The sequence below is a fragment of the Pteropus medius genome, unplaced genomic scaffold, assembly GCF_902729225.1.
Source record: "Pteropus medius unplaced genomic scaffold, Ma_sr-lr_union100, whole genome shotgun sequence".
Taxonomy (NCBI): Eukaryota; Metazoa; Chordata; class Mammalia; order Chiroptera; family Pteropodidae; genus Pteropus; species Pteropus medius.
In genome coordinates, this window is record NW_024349796.1 from 4897426 (window position 1) to 4918858 (window position 21433).

Genomic DNA, 21433 nt, shown 5'->3' on the forward strand with positions numbered 1-21433 from the left:
TGCTGTCGCGGGAGGACTGTGAGTGGACTGACGAGGAGACGGACCATCCAGGCTGTGTACTCTATGGTTGTCCGCCCTCTGCGCTTCCTCTCTAGCCGCTCGCGCTCTATGCTCCGCGGTCGCGGGCTGCCCGGCCGGGAGGGGTGCGCAGAGGGAGGCGGGGCGGGAAGGCAGAGGTGTCTCCTCCACCAGAGCGGCGGGAGACCTGAGCAAGAACCTCTGTGACAGCTCGTCGGCCGCCATGTCATCGAGTGGGGCTGGAAACAGCCCCGGCGCCCAGCGGTAGCTCTCCTTCGACTCCAGTTGCCAGGTGAGAAGAGGGAGAGCCGGATGCAAGGGACCGGCCGGCTCGCGGCTGGGGTGCAAAATCTCTTGGAACCCCTCGCTCCACCCCCTGCGCTGTCCTCCGGCTGCGCCGCCTCCGCTCTCTGGGTGAGGTGTATCCCGGTTCCCCCACCTCCGCCCGCTCTCCGCTCTCCTGTTTTCCTCTCTGTTCTCTAGCCTCTGTGGTCTGTTCCTGCGCATCGCGCCAATTTCTCCCTCTAGGGCACCGGCACCAGAAGTCGTTCCTCTCCCGGCTCCCCCAGGAGCCTGCGGCTTCCACTGTGCCTCAATTCTGTCCTGCTGCCCACAGCCCCGGCTCTCCACCCTGGTGGATGATGGCTATTTTCCTTCGTACCTGTTTTTCCCCCCCACACTTTGGCTGTCAAGAACCTCCTGGTGTCTCCCCTCCATTCCTCTCTCTGGGCCAACATTTTCTTAATTTTTAATGTTTAAAAGATTTAAAGTTACGATTTAAAAAATTAAGATTAATTTTAAAAGCTTAAAATTCCTCTCTGAGCTTAAAAAAGATTGAGAAGTTAGGAAGTTTATTCTGTTCCCTGTATAAACTTAGGCAAACACATTGGACTGTGGAATGCAATTTAAAAGACCAGCTCCAAGGACTAAAAATAGGATGCTCTAATGGAAATTTTGGCAGTCTTTTTGCCTACTGGGCAGTGTTAGAAGACTCGATTCTTTGCGAGTGATTTCAGTTGTTTAAGGAATATACTCAGAGCTTTACCCGTTGCCCTTTCCACCAAGGCAGGAAACTGCAGACACTCTGCTCCCTATTTAAAAATATGTACAATCCTTTCTGCTTACTCTGTTGGCTGTGCAATTGAGCTAGGCATTTAAATGCACAAGGAAAAGGCATCTAAGGAATGTATCGTGTAGCAAATAGCAATCTGAAGGTTATACTCAGCTGGTAAATCTCAAATGGATAAAGAATTGACAGTCAAATATGGCCTCTTTTGGACTATAAATTTTTTAAGACACTATGGAAAGTATCTGATCAACTGTTGTAGAAGCCCTGGGGACACGTTGATCTAAATTTCCTTAATTTTTCTAATACAGTATTGACAGTTTTCTATAAGTGACTTTTGCATCCTCTGAACACCTGAGAAAGCTTACCGTCCCCATCCTTTACTAAGCTGTCACCCCTTTCCCCTTAAAAAAAATGTTTTTCATAGGTTTGGAAATACACGGATTTGTCTTTCTCAAGAGCCCTGGAGGCCTAAATATTTTTAAATCAAATAAAGCAGAATGATGTGTTATGGTAGAGGACGAGACGGTTCACTCATACAATGTATTCTTGAGTTTCTCAGTTTTAAAATATACTTTACAAAATTGTGGTTAAAAAAACACTTACTTTAAAATATGCTTTTCTGGTTCATAGTTTTGTGGACCAAAGGTAGCCTACTCAACCTTAGAGAAACTGAGGTAGTTTGTTGTTTTCCCTTTGAGTGGTATTATTTTCTTTTGGTTTTGGAAAAAAGAATTACATTATGATAATTATTTCCCTTTTCATAGTGTTAATGGCTTATTTGTGGTTGAAGGTGCTTGAATAATAGAGACGAAATCTTGTAAGTTTTGTTTCTGAGACCCCAGCTGCTGGAAATGAACGAAATGTCCTTTTCACTTTAAAAATGAACCTAATAATCAGCTTTTAGACCTCCTTTGTTAGAAAACCTTGATTTGTGGACTTCAGTCTTTCTTAAGAGGTGGTTCTTACATCCTGTGCTATTTTTTTTTTTTTTTTTGTCTTTTCAAGGTAATCTTTCTTTAAAATGGTGTCAGGGCACAGTGATTCTGATTATTTTTACATTCTTCTTAAGTTATTTTTATTCCTATCTTAATTGGTAGAGAAGGGAAAATGACCACTTATTCTTTTGGCTTTTAAACTGCAATTGTAACTGGGAAATGTCAAGTGATAGTTCTTGTTTGCAGTGAGAATTAAGGCTGTAGGGCTATAGAGATGCTGTCTAATGGAAAGATAATGCAAGCCACAAAAGTAATGCAAAGTTTCCTAGTCACGTTAACAAAGTAAAAAAAGAAACAGGCGAAACTAATTTTCACTAATATTCTTACCCTGAGAGTCTGGGGTAAATTCTATGGGGCAAACTAATTTTTTTTTTCCTCCCTAAAATGCTGCCATAGTCAAATTGAGAAGTTTCTGTGTTGAGTGTGTCAACATTGAGGAGGATGAACAGATGCACAGTACACGTTTACTGAGGGTCATAAGATGATAGAGTGCTCAGTCATTTCCTGGGGTGTCATTGTTACAATTATTTACATCCTCCCGTCAACAGTCTGTCAAGGCACTGTATGAGTCTTTGGCTACCATATCTGTTGGTGTTAAATAGGAGAATTTGACGACCAACAGGAAGATGGAACCTCATCGTGAACAGGTCGTACCTGCTTGTTGTAGCTTTACTTTCTGAATCAGTTTCAGGTATGGCTAAGAGTTTCGTAAATGTGCTTCTCTGTATGATGGTGTTTCTTATCAAAGGAAAGATAAAATCTTTTTTTAATGCAAAATTTAGAAAGGGAGAGGGTATGATTTTTGGCTTTAAAAACTGGGAGCCTGAATAGTAGCAGAAGAGTAACACGTGTTAGGTGGTTTAGGTAAATTTAAAAGGAAATATGGCAGTTTTTATAGAAAGCTACTGACGTATTGTTAGTATATGTGCTTTAAGCTGTTTTTGCAAGAAAGGTGGTGATTTTCATGGAAACTTCTCTTGTTCAGAGCTGTTATAAGTGAAAGATAATCCTATTGGAAGGGTAACCCTACAGGTAACTGACCTCAATGGAACCATTGTTCTTATCTCCACATCTTTATTCTAATAAACTTTTCTAAATGTTGCTTTAGCTACACTGTTTTACAGCTACACTTAATGTCAGAATTCATCGTAAGGCCTAATTAGTATTCAGTGTAATTTAATACAAGAAACATGCCCCCTCCCCAACCTTTATGGTATAAAGAAATCTTAAATTCCCTGGTAAAATCTAGTCATAGACCTGGCACAATGTTGGCAGTGAACAGAGTATTAGAGGATCAAAGAATTAGGGAAGGGGGTAGTTACTGGATGTTGCTTGTCCCCATAAGGATACATGTATGTTATGTAGGAAAATATAGTGTTTTTATTTGTATTTAAATCCAAATGGCTATTCATTGACACCATGCTCATTGGATAAAGAAAGAGAATGCATTTTTTTGTGCCTACAGATTAGTCTTAGCAATTTTTTTTTTTTTTTTTTTTTTTTTTTACTTATTTCAGGAAGAATAGTTGATAGTTTGGCAATTTTCAGTTTTTAAAAAGAGCTCTAATTCGATTTAAGTGGCTTCTACAAGGATCTTTTTCTTGATAAATTGTACATTTAATACATTTATATTAAATTGTACATTTAATACATTTACATTCTCTCCAATTTATGGCCTTTAAGATTCACATGAATTCAGGCTTTTCTTTATTTAGGAATCATTCCCTTGGGGGGAATTATATTTCCTTTTAACCAAGGAATACTTTTGTTTTTCATGCATTTGAAATAATTCATTTGTAATATTCTTTTAGAAATATGTCATTAGTCAATTATACTGCAATAAAAAATAAAGATAAACACCATGTCTGACCAATCCAAAAAAGAAAGAAAGAAATACATCATTAAAAAATTCTGAATCTTATAATAGCTTGAGGTTTTTAAAATTGTTTTGTCACAGTTTTGAGATTCTCCTCTTTAACGTATTCGTAGATGGAAACTTTTTGCCATCAAGCCACTCCCCCCTGCCATCCCTTAGGACTTCTTGTTTTTCATCATCATTAGCCACGTAGAATGGAAACACAGTGTGTGTCTGTCAAAATACTGACAAATCATGGTTATTTTTCCTTTTTAATTGCAGGAAGAATTATGAAGCAGTAAGTGACAAATTTGACATTTGGGCATTGGACATTTTATTTGACAGCACCTAGGAGATTTTAGGAATTAACAATATTTTGTAATTGTCATATGTATTAAGTTCTCTTATGAGGATAGATAGACTATTTTTCCTGAGAAACTGCTACTTGATTAAATAATTATTTTTTTCTGTTAGCTGCATTTTGAAAACCCAGTGAATTAGGTGGCTGTGGTTTTCTAATTTGAAGGCAAACTAACATTTTAAAAGGTTTTATACTATAGGTTTTGAAATAATTTCTTTAAAATATGTGAGCTTTATGGTAAGATAAAGAAGGCTGTTGTTCCTGGGTATTTGAGAGCATACCACGTATATTTTGATTTTATGCATGCGTTGTTTTTCTTCACTATTTTCTCTTCTGTAGGTATTACTACTTTACAGTGAAATCTTAAAAAGAATTTAGGTGAACTGAAACACATTGCTTAAGATTTTTCAATGAAAACTTATATTCGTGAAGATATATTTAATTTATTGAAGTCTAGCAGAATTATCTTTACTTTATGAAGCACCAAAGAGTACCTTTTTGGGGTTTTGTTTTGTTTTGTTTTTTTCATTTTTGGAGAATGAAAAAGTTTTATTTAAATCAGATTGTAAAAGGATTCATACCAAGTAAATGACCCGATTTCCTCCCTCAAGTTCAGCTCAGATGAAAAGAGCATTGGAAGTTTGTAGAAACTATGCTGATTCGAAAATTATGAAATTTAGTCTCCTGGAAAAGACTTTATTTATACCAATTTGTGACTTCTTAATTCAAATTCAGTCATCAGGCTTTATTTTCTTTAACAATTTACAATATAATCACTAGGTTCCTTTTGTGTTTGTTTGTTTGTTTGTTTGTTTGTTTGTTTTTGCTGTGGAGTTCTTTGTCATGACAATTAGTTAAACCTCCAGCGTTGGGTAAGCTTTGTAAAGAGCCAGAATTAGAAGTAGTGTTATGACTTCCTTATTTTAATCATTTGTTAAATGTTTACCAAATGATTGGTGACTGAGGAAAGAAAAGATTGTTTGTCTTATTAGTCTTACTTTTGAACTTTAGTTTTAAAATGGATCTATAGGTCTTATATTTGACCAAAGCCAGAGAAAGATCTATTTCAAATTAACCTAAAGTAAAAAAAAGTGTTTCATTTCATTCAGTTCAGGAGGTAGTTTTTCTTATATTAGATGGCCTCTTGGTTACTTATAACTTTGTGGATTTTGATGCCGGCAGGCTTCTGTCTTTTCTCAGCTGCATGACTAGGGAAAACCTAGGGGTGTCTTAGGGAACCCCAGCAGGGATTTGACCTTCATGTATATATATTGTTTGCCTTTACTGACAGACACAAAAGAGTTTACCTATGTGTGTGAAAAAAGCTATAAAGAAAAATTCTGCTCCAGGCACACTTATCTAGGCCGAGGAAACAGATATTCTAATAATACCTGTCTTATAACTAAAGCTTTCATGTAGTTGTGTAATACTTTCTATAAAACCCTGTATTTTGTATAGCCTTCGCTGGAGTGTCCATTTTGCTCTAGCTCCTCACAGTATATGAAAGGATATCCAGAATGCCCCTATAGCTTATTCTGCCTTCCACCAACCTTCCCGTTCTGTCTTCCATGGAAAGCTAAAAAGTCAGGACAGGTTATGGTTTACTATAAACTTGAAGGAGTGGTAGGAGTACAAGTCTTATCCCTTCCCTGTTTCCTCTTTCCTTCTCTGTTACAAAAATAATAAAGAGAAAAAAGGTAAATAAATTTTAACTTCAGGAAAACAAGTTTATTCCAAAATTAGTGGTTTTCGTATAATGAAAGTCAAACAGGAATTTTAATTTAGCATTCAGAATCCATTATCTCTCTCATCCTTCTTATGCTGTCTGACGAATTTGCCAAGAAGAAACTTTGAGTGCAAGGAAACTTTGAATGCACCGATACTGTACTGTGCTAGGCTATAATTGTCTTTTTTTTCTCATATATGTTTAGGGAATATCCTCCACTGAAATAAAACATCTTTTGGGGAAAAAATAATATTCTACTGGCTATCTTCCAAAGCATTGGAAGTTAGCTTCCTCTGGGACAATTTTTTTTTCTCTATTGGTTTATCCTTTTCTTAGAATTTCAAATCTAGCATAAACTGCCTTACTCTGAAATTTTTTCTTTTCCCTAAACCGCATCAAAATCCATTTCTTGAATGACTAATTATAAGAAAGCATATTTATTTTTCCACCTATTTCCCTTCCTGTCTGTCTGTGTGGTAGACACGAATCAGTGTTGTCATCATTATGTCAAATATCAGGTTAAGGATTAATGTCATATATTTATTTAGATATTTTATTCTAGAAATGGAAAATAGTAGCCACCTATTTGACATGGATAGACTATAATTTATTAGGAACAATCAGAGTTCTAACCTGGGGCCCAGGAATAGGCTTCAAGGGATCTGAAGGCCCCTGAAATAAAATTTATAGCTTAGTGGAAGTACATGTGAATTTCTCGGAATCCTTAGCTTTCATCAGATTCTTCAAAGGGTCCATGACCTAAGAAAGAATAGGAACCACAAAATTAATTTGAATTTAGTTAGTTATAAATCTCTACCTGTTATAAGGAGCTATAGTTTTGTAAAGATCCCTATATATAAGCTTCATTTTTAGTAATTTATTTATTACCAAAATAATTTAATAGATTATCTCATAAGAAAAGGCATAGTGATTCTTTTAAAAAATAAATCTCCCTCAAATATTACCTTTTATCTTTTATATCTTTAGAAGTTACTCTTTATACTTCTCTAGTACCATACAGGATACTTTGTTTTTTATTATTTGTTTGCTGTCTGTGTGTTTTACAGGAAGATGATTAATTCTTATGTTGGAATTTTCCCTGGAAGTCCAAAGAGTTGTTCACAGATTTGGAATGAGGGTAAAAGAGACCTGCGTTTTATAAGGATGCCCTACCCAGTGAGAGAGATGGGTCCGTAGATAGGTTGATTACATAGACATGCTACCTGACGAGGTGGAAGAGGGTGAGAACATGGGTCCAGGTAGAAAGACATCCTTGCACAGCAGATAGATAGATACATTCTTCTATTGAGATAAGAGAGGAAATACGGGTCACCACTAAAATCTGATAACCTGTGTTTACTTATGGTCCAGGTGAGACTGTCTGCTGAGCTGAGGATAGGAAGTGAACTAGAGACCAATGGTAAAGGTTAAGTGTAGCTTTAGAGGATATGGCCCTGGGAGCTCTATAAGGACGGCCGTCAGGCCAACAGTGAAGCTCCGCCTGAAGTTGGATGGTACTGCTTTTATAGAGTTAACAATCTGTATAGTTATGGTTTTCTTTAGTAATAGAAAGCAGTTTGATATAAGAGCAGAGATAGTGGTTAGATTGATCAGCACTGGGATTTTATAGGGTGGATGTGGTAGAAGTATAAGAGGGCTGAGAAAGTAGCTAGAGATAATACATGGATTCAATGCTACATAGGAAAGTAATGTCAGGAGGAGGCTGACTAATGAAAAAACAAATCAGGAATCTGGAGGTCTTGATGTTGGTTGAACTAGGTAATGGCAGCAGAGGAAATGACAGGAAAGAATTGAGAGTAAAAACAAGAGGAGTTTGGAGCCAGGTAATAGGATATCGGTAGTGGGATGTTGATGTTGACTCATCCAAGATGGATAGACTGTTTTGATGCTCAATGGAAGCGTAAGGCTGGGTGGTGCTGGTTAAGTTGACCAGGAGATAAGATGCCATTACAGATTTTGAGACTTGAAGAAATATTCATTCCACAAGTGTGTCACGTTTTTAGTAAGTAAAACACAGAGGTGATGTTTTCTGAAGAGTGATCTGCCTCTGATGTGCAAGATGGATTAAAAGGACTAAGTGAGATGGCGAGAGCCTTAATTAAAGGTAAACATATCAGCCTAAACTAATTTGAAATGTCATAACTTCTGAAATGATAGAAATAAGGAGTTTTTGTTCAAAAGAAGAGTAGAGAGTAAGCTAGAGGTTTTATGATTTTAAAAGTGTTAAAATTGGGTTTGATGTCCTATGGATGATGTTCTTTATCCAAGTTGAATTCATAAGTTAATTTACTGCTGATCTGTATGAACCTACACAGTACAATATACGTATGTATGTACATATTACAACATCCATATACATTTTAGTGAATATTTTGAAATATGGTGGCTTGCAAATGACTCTGAACCTAGCACTAGTTCCTATCAGCTTAATAGTTAATGTTTGAGCTCGTAGGTTATCATCATGGTTCTAAGTACTGTAGGAAGTAAGCCCTTTCACCAAAACATTTGATGAAAAATACACTCCCAAATATATATACATAATTTTATTTCTTAATGTCATTATTGGCTTTAGATAGATTCATTTTAAATTTTTTAAGAAAGGAAAGGAAATATACTTTTTTCATTAGTATAATTTATAAGCAACTCAGTAAATGTTGTGTAGAATTTTATTTCTTCATTTTTACCAGAATTTTAAATGCTACCTTTTTTGACTTGGGGTCTGGCAAACTTGTAGGGAAAAGTTCTGTAGCAATTCAGACAAGTTCATTTCTAAGATCTGTAGAGTTCTGCATGGAGGGTCTCTACTCTATGCCCTTGAGACCTGGTTTTGTAGGAACTCCTGCTTCTCTAGGTAATTGGCAGCTATATCAGGTGACTCTTTGATACTCTAAAATAGTTTGGGTCCTAAGGTAGTGGGTGTCCACAGAAACGGTGTATAAACACCTTCCAAAAGATCTCATTAAATGCACGAGATCATACGTGTCGATGTGATTACCTTCCACAGGGTTTGGCACACAGAAAGCACTTAGTAAATGGGACATTTTGTTTTTAATTTGCTAAATCGTTGTGATAACCTTGTATTTATTTGGATTATTTTCCTTTTAAAGAGGTGAGCAATATTAATAGATTAACTCTGTAGCATTCCTTGTGATTGTTAAAGAAACATTATCGTGTCCTTGATTCAACAATTTTTAAAAGGTTTTTGGAGTATAAAAATACGTTTAAATATGCAAAATACGGAAAAGTGCAAAAAAACAAACAAACAAAAAAAATCACTTGTACTCCCATCAACTAAGAACAAGAACTGTTAACAGTTTTTGATATTTACTTTCAGTCTCTTTGGAGTGTGTGTAAACATAGTTGAGATCATATTTGTGATTTGTTTTAGATTCCACTTCCCTCATTTTATTATAGATTCTTAACGTACATATTTTGTGGCTTTGTAACATTTAGGGTATGAGTTATTTTACTTGTCATTACCCTGTTATTGAACATTTAGGTTGTTTCCAGTTTGTCACTGCCAGAGTGACTTTGGACAAACTATTTAATTTACCTTTTAGATTTTCCATTTGTAAATGGGGGAAGTAATACTTCATAGGAGTAAAAGGGTTAACTGAGATCATGTGTACAGAATATATAGAACAGTCCCAAGAACAAAATAAGCCTTTAAAATAATGCCTTCATGTTCATCTTTATGCATAGAGAATTTCCCTTTCTTTCTTTTTTTTTTTGTATTCAGAACATTTCTTATTCAGCATCGATCTCCAGAAATACAGCTACTAGTTCTTAATTGTTTTAATATTCTTGCTGTTGTGAAATTGTTTTCTGGTCAGTTATGCCAATTTACATTCAAATTGAGCAGCATGTGACAATTCAAATTTCATTAAACCCTCACCAGTATTACATATTCTCATTTTTTAAAAATCCTTGTTATTTTGAGAGGCAAATGAATTGTCCATTTCAGTTAGAAAGGAGGTTTTATAGGAGAGTAGTAGGGAATAAAGTTAGAGAGATGGGTTGCCGAGAGATTGTAAAAAAGTTGGAATTTGAACTGGAGTAGCAGCGTGGGCACGTTGAAAGGCAACAACTCCTCATGGCCTCTAGCTACTTTTTTACTTCTTACACTTTTTCCCATTCAGACAGCTGTCACACTCAGTTCTCTCTAAAAGCCCGTTGTCTTGGTTTCTGTACCAAAATACCTGTCCCATCCCACCTCTCCTTATTTTCCATCTAGCTAATCTTTCCTTCTTATTTTGATTCAATCTTGCCACCTCTGTGTCTTTTCTTGTTCAGGAGGCCTGCCCAGCAAAACAGCAGAGAGTGTGTTCTCTGCTGGCAGGCTCACTCAAGGAGGAAAGAAGGTGGACGAACCAGTCAAGCTTAGGTATTACCAAATGTACCAAGCAGACAAATCAGTCCACCTCCCCAGAGGTGAGTAAAGGAAGTACATCAAGAATGAGGAAAGTGTCTCCACTAGCACAGTCTTCAATATTTATATTAACTCTCAGCCACATTCTTACTGATTTAAAAAAATACATAAGCATATGTTCAATACTTTTTTAAAAGATTTTTCTGAGTGTAAAAATAATGCAACTTATAACTCAGTAAGTGAAAAGACCGATACCCAATTAAAAAATGGGTAATAGATCTGAATAGATATTTTTCCAAAGAAGATATACAAATGGCTAATAAACATATGAAAAGGTGCTCACCATCTTAGCCATCAAGGAAATGCAAATCAAAACCACAACAAGATGCCACTTCATACCTGGAGATAGAGAACTTGAAACCCTAGTATACTGCTGATAGGAATGTAAAGTGCTGTGACCACTGTGGAAATAGTGTGGCGGCTTCTCAGTAAGTTGACATTGAATTAGCATATAACCCAGCAATTCATCTGAAAACAGGTGTTCAAAAAAACCCATACAAAAATGTTTATAGCAACATTATTCATAATAACCAAAAAGTATAAACAACCCAAATGTCCATCAGCTGATGAATGGGTAAATGGAGTGTGGTTTATCCATACAACAGAATATTATTTGGCAAAAAAGAAAGTATTGATATATGCTACAATCTGGATATACCTTGAAAACATGCTAAATGAAAGATACCAGTCACAAAAAGCCACATGTTGTATGATCATACTTATAAGAACTATCCAGAATAGGCAAATCCATAGAGACAGAAAGTAGATTAGTGGTTGAGTAGTAGCCTGTGGATGGGGGGAGGGGAAGGCTGACAGAATGGAAAGTGACTACTGGGCATGTGGGTAGTGAGGGAGTAGGGAGTAGTGAGTTGCTTTTGGGGGCGGTGAAAATGTTCTAAAATTGATGTGGCCTAGTTGTACAACTTTGTGAATATACATACTAAAAACTGTTGAATTGTACATTGTAAATTGTTTGGTATGTGCATTGCGTCTCAATAAAGCTGTCATTTCATACATTCGGTTAAAAATTCATGTTTATCGTAGAAAATGTATAAAATACATAGAAGTGCAAGAAGAAAAAAAGTAATATATTAGAAGTTTTAAATTCCCTATTTCCATTTTGGTGATAAGTTAAAAGAAAATAATAAAAGCTTCTTCAAGATCATCATGACCAACACCTTAAAACAATATTCTAACATGGGATTTCAATGCCCAGATTTGCAATTCTGTTTATAACCATGAGGGTAAAATTAATAAATTATGCCTTTGGGGCAACATCACATCGTGTTGTAAGAACAAAGGTTTTTCAGTGGTTAGCAGAGAAGAATGGTAGGAGAGGTGAGTCCTCAGACGCTCGTGGTAAGTAGAATGCTGAACTTAAAGAACCTGCGTCATCACAACTGATACCGTATTCAAGTTATTCAAAAGTTTAATTTTTATAGAGTAGCCATGCATCATATTAAATTAATGTAATTTTGATTTTATTGCTGTTTTAATTGCTTTTATTAGTTTTTAAATTCGTTTCAGTTTAATAGTTGTGTTGGAGTTAAAAGCACATTAAACATTCTGTTTTCCCATCTCTAAGTGAGGTTATAAGTAAAAATAATATGTCATGTTTCAGGACCATTGTAATTATTCCTTTTAGTAGAGCCATAGAGTCAAGAGAAATAGTGGCATAAATGGTTAGAATTGAAAGGGCCCTTAAAGATATTGATCCAATCCCATGGTTTTATTGCTGAAGAAATTCAGGCTCAGAGTGGTGTCTTGCCCAAGCTTTTCAGACAAGTTACTAACCGGTTGGGATAAAATGCAGATTTTAGTATTTGCAGCCCATTGTTCTTTTTTTCTTTCCTCTTGTGCTTTATCTCTTTTTTTCAACTTACTCTCAATAATTACTAATAGCTTGATTTTTACTGTTATTGTTTACATGTGCTTTGTCCCCTCAAATTGAGTACTCTTGGGCACAGATTATAGCTCTTAATTCTTTTTATCCTATTCCCCTTCCCCCTCTTGCCTCCCCACATACACTGCACTGAGCCTGGTGGTATGTGCTTAGTAGGTGATCCATAAATGTTAATAAAGGACATTGACTTTGCCTTTAGTTAGCCACGGAAACTCGGCCTTCAAAATTTAGGCAAGCACCAGAGATGAAACATTTGGAAGTCACGTTCTAACATAGAACAGTAAGGTAACACTTTTACTTTCAAAAGTTTTAGATATTAATTTAGGTTTTACCTTTTTAGAATCTATCCTGACCTCTGGTTTTTGATGGGACAAGCCAAGTTATAGCATTTCCGAAGATGGTTAAGCCACCTTAACCATCTTCCTTTTAGTAAGGAAAAGGACATGCATGTACTAAGGAAATCATTTGGATGCAAATGTTTTTGTGGTTAAAACGTCTTCAAAATCGGTAATTCTTATGAGATGAAGTTTAAGTAGTACCATCAGATCCTGTACTCTTACCAGACTTTGCCGTTCACGCCAACCCCGGTGCCCCTCCCCAGCATGGCACTACCTTTGTAGCCTCTTCCCTCTCCTACTTTTACCTCCTTATTCCAGTTCTCTTTCTAGATTCTATAACCATTGTCCAGGTCTGGTTTTGAGCTGAACTTTGGACTAAGGTTACTTTGAAACTCAGTAGTCTGGGCGATATCCTGTACTCCATCCACTATTTTATACCCACTAGTCAAATTCTCCAAATGGATCTCCACTTTCACTTGGACCTCTGAGGTTACACTACTGTTATTTTAGTCTTTTACTTTCAAAATTTTAGGAGAGTCCTATTTATAAAATAATTTACAAATTACTTGTAAAATACTTTACAAAATAAAAAAGTATTTTCTTAATTTTAGTAAAAGTGGTCATAATTCTTATTGGAGCCAGTTTCATTCCATTTGTTTCACAGATTTTTATTTTACCTTTTAAATAGTCATGGGATTCTCTTTCATGTTTTTCTATGGTGAAGAAATCCACAGTAGAATGTGAGGTCAACCATTCAAGTAAAATTGTAGTTGAAGAAAACAAATAATGGAGTGGCTAGTTTTAAATAAATTTGACCTCGGTCTAATTCCATTTGTCTCATCTTTGTTTTTAAAAAGAACTTAAAACAGTTCTATATTTTCTTTGAATATTTAAACTGCATCCTTTAATTTTTGTAGCATGAGCAGCAAGGATTTGCTAATTACAAACTCAAAATTTTCTAGGTCAGAGAGTAGTATGGATCCATTTCATTTAATTCATTTGCTTTTTTTTTTAACCAAGTCATGCTTCTTTTTTGGAATTTGCTGACTTGTCCTTATATTTAATCTTTCAATGACAAGAATACTCTCTGCTTTGGAGTTTCCCCTCTATTTCTGTTTCCTATCAGATAATATTTGTGGGGTTTTGTTGTTAAGTAAATTTTAAACATCATCTTAAGCCATGAAACCATTTTTCTAAATCTATTTCCTTAGGTAAGACGTAGTGAAAAGCAGACTTTAACTGAACAGGCATTTATTACGCACTATTATGTGCCTGGGGCTCTGTTGTAATAAAGGTATCAAAAGAAGTGACACACTCTTTTGTTTCAGGCACTTGAATTCTACCTGGCAAACACTATGCACACATGAAATAACTTGTGAAAAAGGCTACAGCAATAAATAAGCAAGCTTGAGACAGTGTCCACTCGATACTTTAAAAATTACAGTGTTTCCTTCATTTTAAAAATAAGTCTTTGAAATGTTTTAGTTCAGATTCTGTATTAGCTATTGTCTCAAACTTGGATGGAATTTTTCTTAGGCCAAATAATAGATTCTTGCAGTTTCCTTTGCTCCTTCTCCTAACTTGTCCAGACTCTTCATGTTCATTCCCTAGCTCGAATTCCACGCTGTGTATGGCCATCAGAGACGATGTTGCCTCTGGAGCCAGCCAGCCTGGGTTCAAGGCCCCATCCAACAACTGTATGACCTCGGATGAGTTCTTTAACCTACCTGTCAGTGCCTCAGTTTGCTGATAATAACTACCAAAGAGTGTTGTGAGGATACATGGGTTAATATATGCATGGCACAGAGTAGGCACTTTACAGATAGATATTGCTGTTATTTTTATACTGTGTTATTACTGTTATTCTTAAGAACAAACTTAAACATTCTTTTAAGTCATCTATTTGAACCCAAAGATTTCTTGGAATTTTATATTTTTTATATCCTGCTCTGTAACATCTGTTTTAACATAAAAATAGTGTCTGCCTTTCTTCCTCAATTTTTGGAGTGAATTGATGTTACCAGAAAATGTGCATTTATCACCCAGTGACTGTGCAGATCCTTGGTCAGCTTTTACACTTCCTCTTTACTTTCTCTGTTAAATACTCATTGTGCCTTGCTGCCTACTAGGTTCTGTACATGTGCTCTCCATGAGTTTATAAATTCTCCTCAGGGAGGAATTCTGTCTCAGTGATGGTGACAGATGCAACAGTTATTGAGCATTGAATGTCATGCATCTTGTTATCGCTAGAAAATTTATGATTTCATAAATAAGTCAATAAGACAGACATTTTAATATTGTAATTCAAGTATAAAACATGACCGGAAGTGCCATTCAATACTGTGTCTACACTTAAAAATCTACCAGATACTTAATTCTCAGGGTTTCCCTTCACAAACTTATACACTGAAGGAGAATATGGTCATTCACACAATCCTTGAGTGACTATACAGCAAGCACTAGCCTGGGCACTAGGAAAAAGTTGTAAAACGTAACAGCATATGGTAATGGTGTACATTCCACATTCACATAGATCTGGGTTCAAAACTCAGTTCTGCTATTTGCTGCATAGATTGAGCAAGTTACTTATCTCTGTTTCCTTATCTTAAGATGGGAACAATAGTAGGGTTTCTAAGAGAAGGAAATGAAATAAGACGTGTAAAATGTTAGCCCAGTACCTGGCATTCATTAAATGTTCAATAAATATTATATATCATCAACAATTATTTTAGGAGAACAATGGGGACAGTTGTCAAGTGGGCTGGAATTTTAATTGCCACATTGGGACAGAAAAGGTGGCCCTAACACTGAGCCAAGAAACCTGAACAAGGCATTGGAACCGAGAGCTCCACGTGTAGCCAGGACCCTTGAAGATCTGTCTTCTCAAAAGTGATGGGTTTGAGGGGAGAGGAAGCGGGGGTCTGCCCAGTAGCAAAGGACTAAGAAGTTTTTCTGTCTCTGCCTTTACATTCTGTTGAAGAGAGGGGCTCCCCTGAGAATTCGTAACTATGAGTCTCTTAACCCTGAGGTTTGGGGTCCATATTAATGCTTTCCTTAGATGAGAATTATTGTAAAAACGGGTCCTGCCTGGTAACACAACCCGGACATCTGGTAAACAAAACCATTCTGGAAGAAGTGATCCTTAAATTAGCCTGTGCAAGATCCCCAAAGATGAAGCCCCTTGCTGCAGATTACAAAGTAGTCCACCATGAGCAAGAGTGGACAGAAAAACAGATTTAGACTCCCGAGAACTTCAAAGAATGGAAAAAATAAATTTAAAATATGTAGGGTGCATTTCTAAAATTTATTTTAAAAGTCTAAAATACTATTAAATGTCAACTCTAATTGAAAAAAAAAATTTTAATCCCTAAACCTGGTAAGAGTTTAATTGCCACTTAAAACAGACCTATCCATAGGGGGGAAAAAAAAAACTTTGAAACACAACTAACACACTTGAGCCAATAGATACATATTAATATTAGTCCTTGTACCCAGCTATTAGTGAATGAAACCTGGACAAATACTAGAACACAAAGCAAGTCTCCACACATACTACAATATATGTTACACATATCACAAAGTCATTTAATAAAAACAAAAAAAAATAGTCTTAAAATCCCCATATTAGGAACTCTTAAAACACTATTTGAAAATTTATAGATCAAAAAATTGTAAAATTTGAAAATTGTTAGAGCCAAATAGCAAAAGCTGTATATATTTAATTTATGGAGATAAACTCAGAAAATATACATATTATATATATATATATATATATATTATATATAAATGAAGCTGAAAAGGTAAGGAGCAAACACAGAATGTTAGAAAATTAAAAAAAGAGTCAACCCCAAAAACAGGGAAGAGAGGTAATAATACAGATAAGAAGCAAAGTAAACGAAATAGAAAGTCAAAGAACAGAATCAGACAAACTAAGTGGTGGTTCTTTGTAAAGAAATGCAAAACAAATCTCTGCGGGGAGGGAGAGGGAGGGAGGAAACATGGAACTTGGGAGGGTGGGAAGGAGGGAGTTAGGGCGGGGAGGTGGAGGGAGACAGAAAGATTGATTTAAAAGGGGGCAAAATCACAAATACAACAGCATTTTTAATCAAAAGAGAACACTATTAAATGCATACAACAAACTTGAAAAGTGAGATGAAAATGGCAATTGTCTAAGAAATATAATCACCAAAATCATTTTATAAAATAGAAATTCCAAAGAGATATCTAACCACTAAAGAAACTAATTCAGTAGTTGGAATTTTAATCACACAGAAACAAACAAAAAAAAACTCATCAGTTACTGATATAGTCTATGGGTTTTACCAAACCTACAAGAAATAGGTAATTTGTTGTTACACAAAATGTTAAAGTATTAGAGAAAGAAGGAAAACTCTCAAGTAATTTTGTGACAGTAAAATGATTTTAATAGCAAACCAAATGACAGTACAAAAAAAGGTAAGTATATCTCACTTTTTTGAGCACAGATACAAAAGTTCACAATATAATGTGAGCAACTGAATCCTGAAATTTGGTCTTTGTGTCTGTTTTTGTAACCATGACAATGGAAGTCCATCCTGGGAAAGCAAGTGTGTTTTCACAGTAGACAACCCATCTACTACTAAAGATACTTCTAGTGTATCTATCTATATATGTATAATTTATATACTTATATATAATTATATCTATAAGTGTATCTATACGTTACAGTGTATATATATGTACACATATATACATATATAGTATAAGCATATTCACTTATTTTTAGATTATATTCCTGTAACCCAACATATTAACAAATTTAAGTTATTTTAGTAATGGATTTAGAAAAAAATTTTGATAAAATTCAACATTCATTCAAGTTTTAAACAATAATAACAGCAGCAAACACTCTTAAAGAGGTTTTCTTTAACTTAATAAATGCTTAACTACCAAAAACCTCTGTCGGTTTGGGAAATGCGTAATAGCTACGGTTGCACGACAATTCGAATGTACTTAACGCCCTTGAATTGTACACTAAAAAATAGTTACTACGGTAAACTTTATATTTCACTACAATTTTAAAAACCTTATAGCAAACATCATATTTAATATGGAATTATTAGAATCAATTTCTTTAAATTAGGAACAAGACACAGTTGCCTACTCTCATTGCTCCTATTCAACTATGTATCAGAAATCCAGTGCAATAAAGCACAAAACAATAAGTATAAAGACTAGAAAGGAAATTGTTCTTAAGTGATATTACTGTCTTCGCAAAAAAAGCCCAAGAAGATCTATACACAAACTATTAGACGGAAAAGAACATTTAGCAATTTGTCGAATATAAGATATTCAATGTGCAGAATTCAGGGTTCTCATATGCTAGCAAAAGAAAAAAAATGGGGGCAAAAAACTTATAGTACTCTGCACATAGGAGACTTTCAAGTATTTGATTCACTTTATGCAAAAAGGAGCTATTGTTTTTAATCCTATTATTACTGTGCCTATTATTACTGTTTAGTCCTATTATTGAAATATAATTTTTTAAAGATTGAGCATATTTGGATTTAATTTTGAGAACATTGATGTCTTTCTGAAGGTTTCATTATAGCATTTTTTAAAAATTTTAACGCATCTTTCGATGCATCCACTCACATCCTGAAGCTTCCCTAAATAATCTGCCTTTAGGTGCTGTTTCTGTTCTGTTTTTTCCTTGTAATTTTACCCTTTTTCAACCACTCCCATCTATAGATATGGTAATAACCGCATGAGTTAAATCTTTATCAGCATCTGCATACGTATCCCCACTCATCAGTCTTTCAAAAAACATAGTCTGAGTCTACAGCTATGCTACCCAGAACAAGCCCGATCCAGTCTGATCTTGGAAGCTAAGCAGGGTTGGGCCTGGTTAGTACTTGGATGCGAGACCACCTAGGAAGACCAGATGCCGTAGGTGGAAAAAATAAAAAAAATAAGGGATTGCAAACTGACAAGGTCCTTGCAATCTGTGAGGTCAACCAAGGGTTGCCTCACCTAAAAAAATAAGAAATAATTTTTTTAAAAAAAAATATTCTGGTTCCTTGTAAAGTACGTGCTTGTTTAAATGTATTCCATTACAGCTACGAACTCCTTGACGGTACGGAAGGCGGCCTCACATTTCAGAATCAGAAGATAGAAAACATCCCCCACCATACCACCAATTTTCCTCACACATTTTCTCCACCAAATAAATGCCACACGCACTTCTTAAAAACTAAATTTCCTTTGCCAAATTTCTATCGGACCTTGTGAAGATTTTTTTTAATATGAAAATAATTCAAGGAAGATTTTATATAGGAAATGATTGTGCTATGTTAATATTTTTCTAAAATCTTTTCTGGGAATAGAATTTTCTAAGTAGAATTTACTTGGAGTTGTGGAAAGATAAAATTTTTTTAAATAGATAAACACTAGCTATACATATGTTTAAGGTATGTACTCTCACTTGAGAAATAATTTATTCTGAAATAATATTAACAATTAACAAATTAAATATTCTCAGAAAAAGTAGGTTATTCCTATATACTTTAGAAAATGATGCAGTATAGACTTTAAAATGCATTATTAACACTGAAGATTTATAAACAAGATTTTGTCACTAATTCAAAAAATCTTTTTTAAAGCTTGCCAGTAAGGTAAGAAATTAGAGAAATGAAGATTTGGGGAGTGACATTTTCAGGGGGTTTCAAGCTTATATAGAGAAGTTGCAAGAATAGTATAAAGAACTTTCCTATAACCTTATAGCTCTATTTTTACCAGTCAGAGGTCTAATACAAGATCACACGTTGCATTTAGCAGTCCTGTTTACCTAGCCGCCTTTAATTTGGATCAATCCTCAGTCTTTCTTTATTGATCTTGACATTTTCGAGGACAGGGCAGTTGTTTTGAAGAATTTTCCTAATGATGAGATTTAGGTTGTGCATCTTTTGGCAGGAACACCAAAGATGTGGAGTTATGTCTTTGTTAGTCTCACCAAGGAGGCACATGCTAGTTTGTCCTATTATTGGTGACCCTAACTTTAATCACTTGGTTAGGGCGGAGCTTGTCAGATTAAATTTGTAGCCACTAGTTTTGATATCCAGTAATGATTCTTGCCTGAATCAGTTATTTCTATGATGGTTACAAAGTGGCGATTGTTCTGTAATTCTTTCTGCATTTATTAGTCGGCATTCTACCGAAGGAAGAGTTTCCCTTCTCATTTATTTTTTATTCAGTTATGTCACTATAAACTCATGGATTTCTGTTTTATCAGTGGGTTAGAATCTGTTATTTCTATACTCAAGCTCAAATCGCTCCATGTTTTACCAGTGGGAGCACATTCAGGCGATTTCTTGTTCTGCTGACGTTTCCCCATCTTTACACCCTGCTTCACTCTGGCAGGTTCATCTGGTACTTTCTTTTCCTCCCAGTCTTAGAATCAGCCATTTCTCAAAGAATCAATGGTTCTTTATAGTGGAGGATATTCTTTAGAAACCAAGATCTGAGTGTTAGGTATGCCGAAAGCTACTGTGTCATTGCTTCCAGATTTTCTTAGTGCACAGAGCTCGGAAATATATGTGTGTATATGATACGCATATCTATTTCTAAACCTGTTTATCTTAAAAACCATGAGTTCTCACTGATACCTTGAATTTCAATCTAAGATCCCCTTCTTAATATAGAGTGAGTTTTCGGTCTTATATTAATTATAACTGTGGCTTTATTTAAATTATTGAAGGCCATATTTAGATAACTTTAAATAATTATTGTTAATATACTTTGATTGTTTAGAGTCTTAATAGTCGAGTGATTTTTAATGCAAATCTATCCATTGAGCGCGTCAGATGGTTTTTTAATGTTTACAAATGGTATAGGAACACAGTTGAAGATTATTTCTAACTTTTCACCCTATCCTTAGACACATATCTGGGTTATCCTTAATTGCAAATCAGAGCCGAAAATATAAGATAAAGAATTTTTTATTTAACCAGAACACACAACCCTCTACAATATGCTATTCGCTGCACAATTTCTCCTGTTCGGTAGCTATAGGGTGGAGATTTAAAGCGTGAGCTCTGAAACCTGGCTCTGAGTACTGGCTTAATCACTTGCTAGCCCTGTGACCTTGATCAAGTTACTTAAGTTTCTTTGCCTCTGTTTCTATATCTGAAAAATGAGAAAGATTTTATGTTCTTCACAGAGCAATAGAGGTTTAAATGAGCTAATGATGTAAGGTATAGTGCTTAGCATATAAAATTAAATCCAATTGCCTAGTAAGTACTAGCTATTCATAGTATTTAACTAAGTGGTACAGAAATATCTGTAGCACACTCTTCTTTCTTGTTGAATGCTCTTTTCACAAAATATCTTTCTACTTCATAGTCCATAATACATAAATTTATTCCACTTAGAGGTTAGTTGTAGACATCTCAGTTATAAGTAGCATTTCATACTAAGACTGAGGTTTTGGGTCTTAGGTGTAAATTATAGTTTAATAATGTGTTTTTCTCTAACCTTTTAGAAGTTAGAAAATTCTTATTAACTAATAGAATAATAGATAATGGTGAGAGAAAAGATATAAGAGAGAAATAGGATAAAGAAACATAATAAAAATAATCTGGAATCATGATTTCATTTCGATAGAAATTTGGTATCAAACAAGAGATAGTATAATTAACATGAATAAATTCATTTCAGATTTTGTTGAGAGCAGATCATGAA

General features: G+C 35.2%; 1 protein-coding gene and 1 pseudogene across 4 annotated transcripts in view; both read left to right on the plus strand.

The window, feature by feature from the left end:
* Window positions 1–205: 205 nt before the first annotated feature.
* Window positions 206–21433, plus strand: part of CNST (consortin, connexin sorting protein) — an 87677-nt gene continuing 66449 nt past the window's right edge. For 2 of the 4 annotated variants that reach the window (XM_039883255.1, XM_039883258.1), the window contains exon 1: window positions 206–310. The gene's annotated coding sequence lies outside the window, so the exon portion shown is untranslated. Of the gene's footprint in view, window positions 311–342; window positions 433–21433 lie in introns of those variants that run through there. The other 2 variants (XM_039883256.1, XM_039883257.1) reach the window with 2 other exon arrangements.
* Window positions 18532–18650, plus strand: LOC120619402 (uncharacterized; annotated as a pseudogene).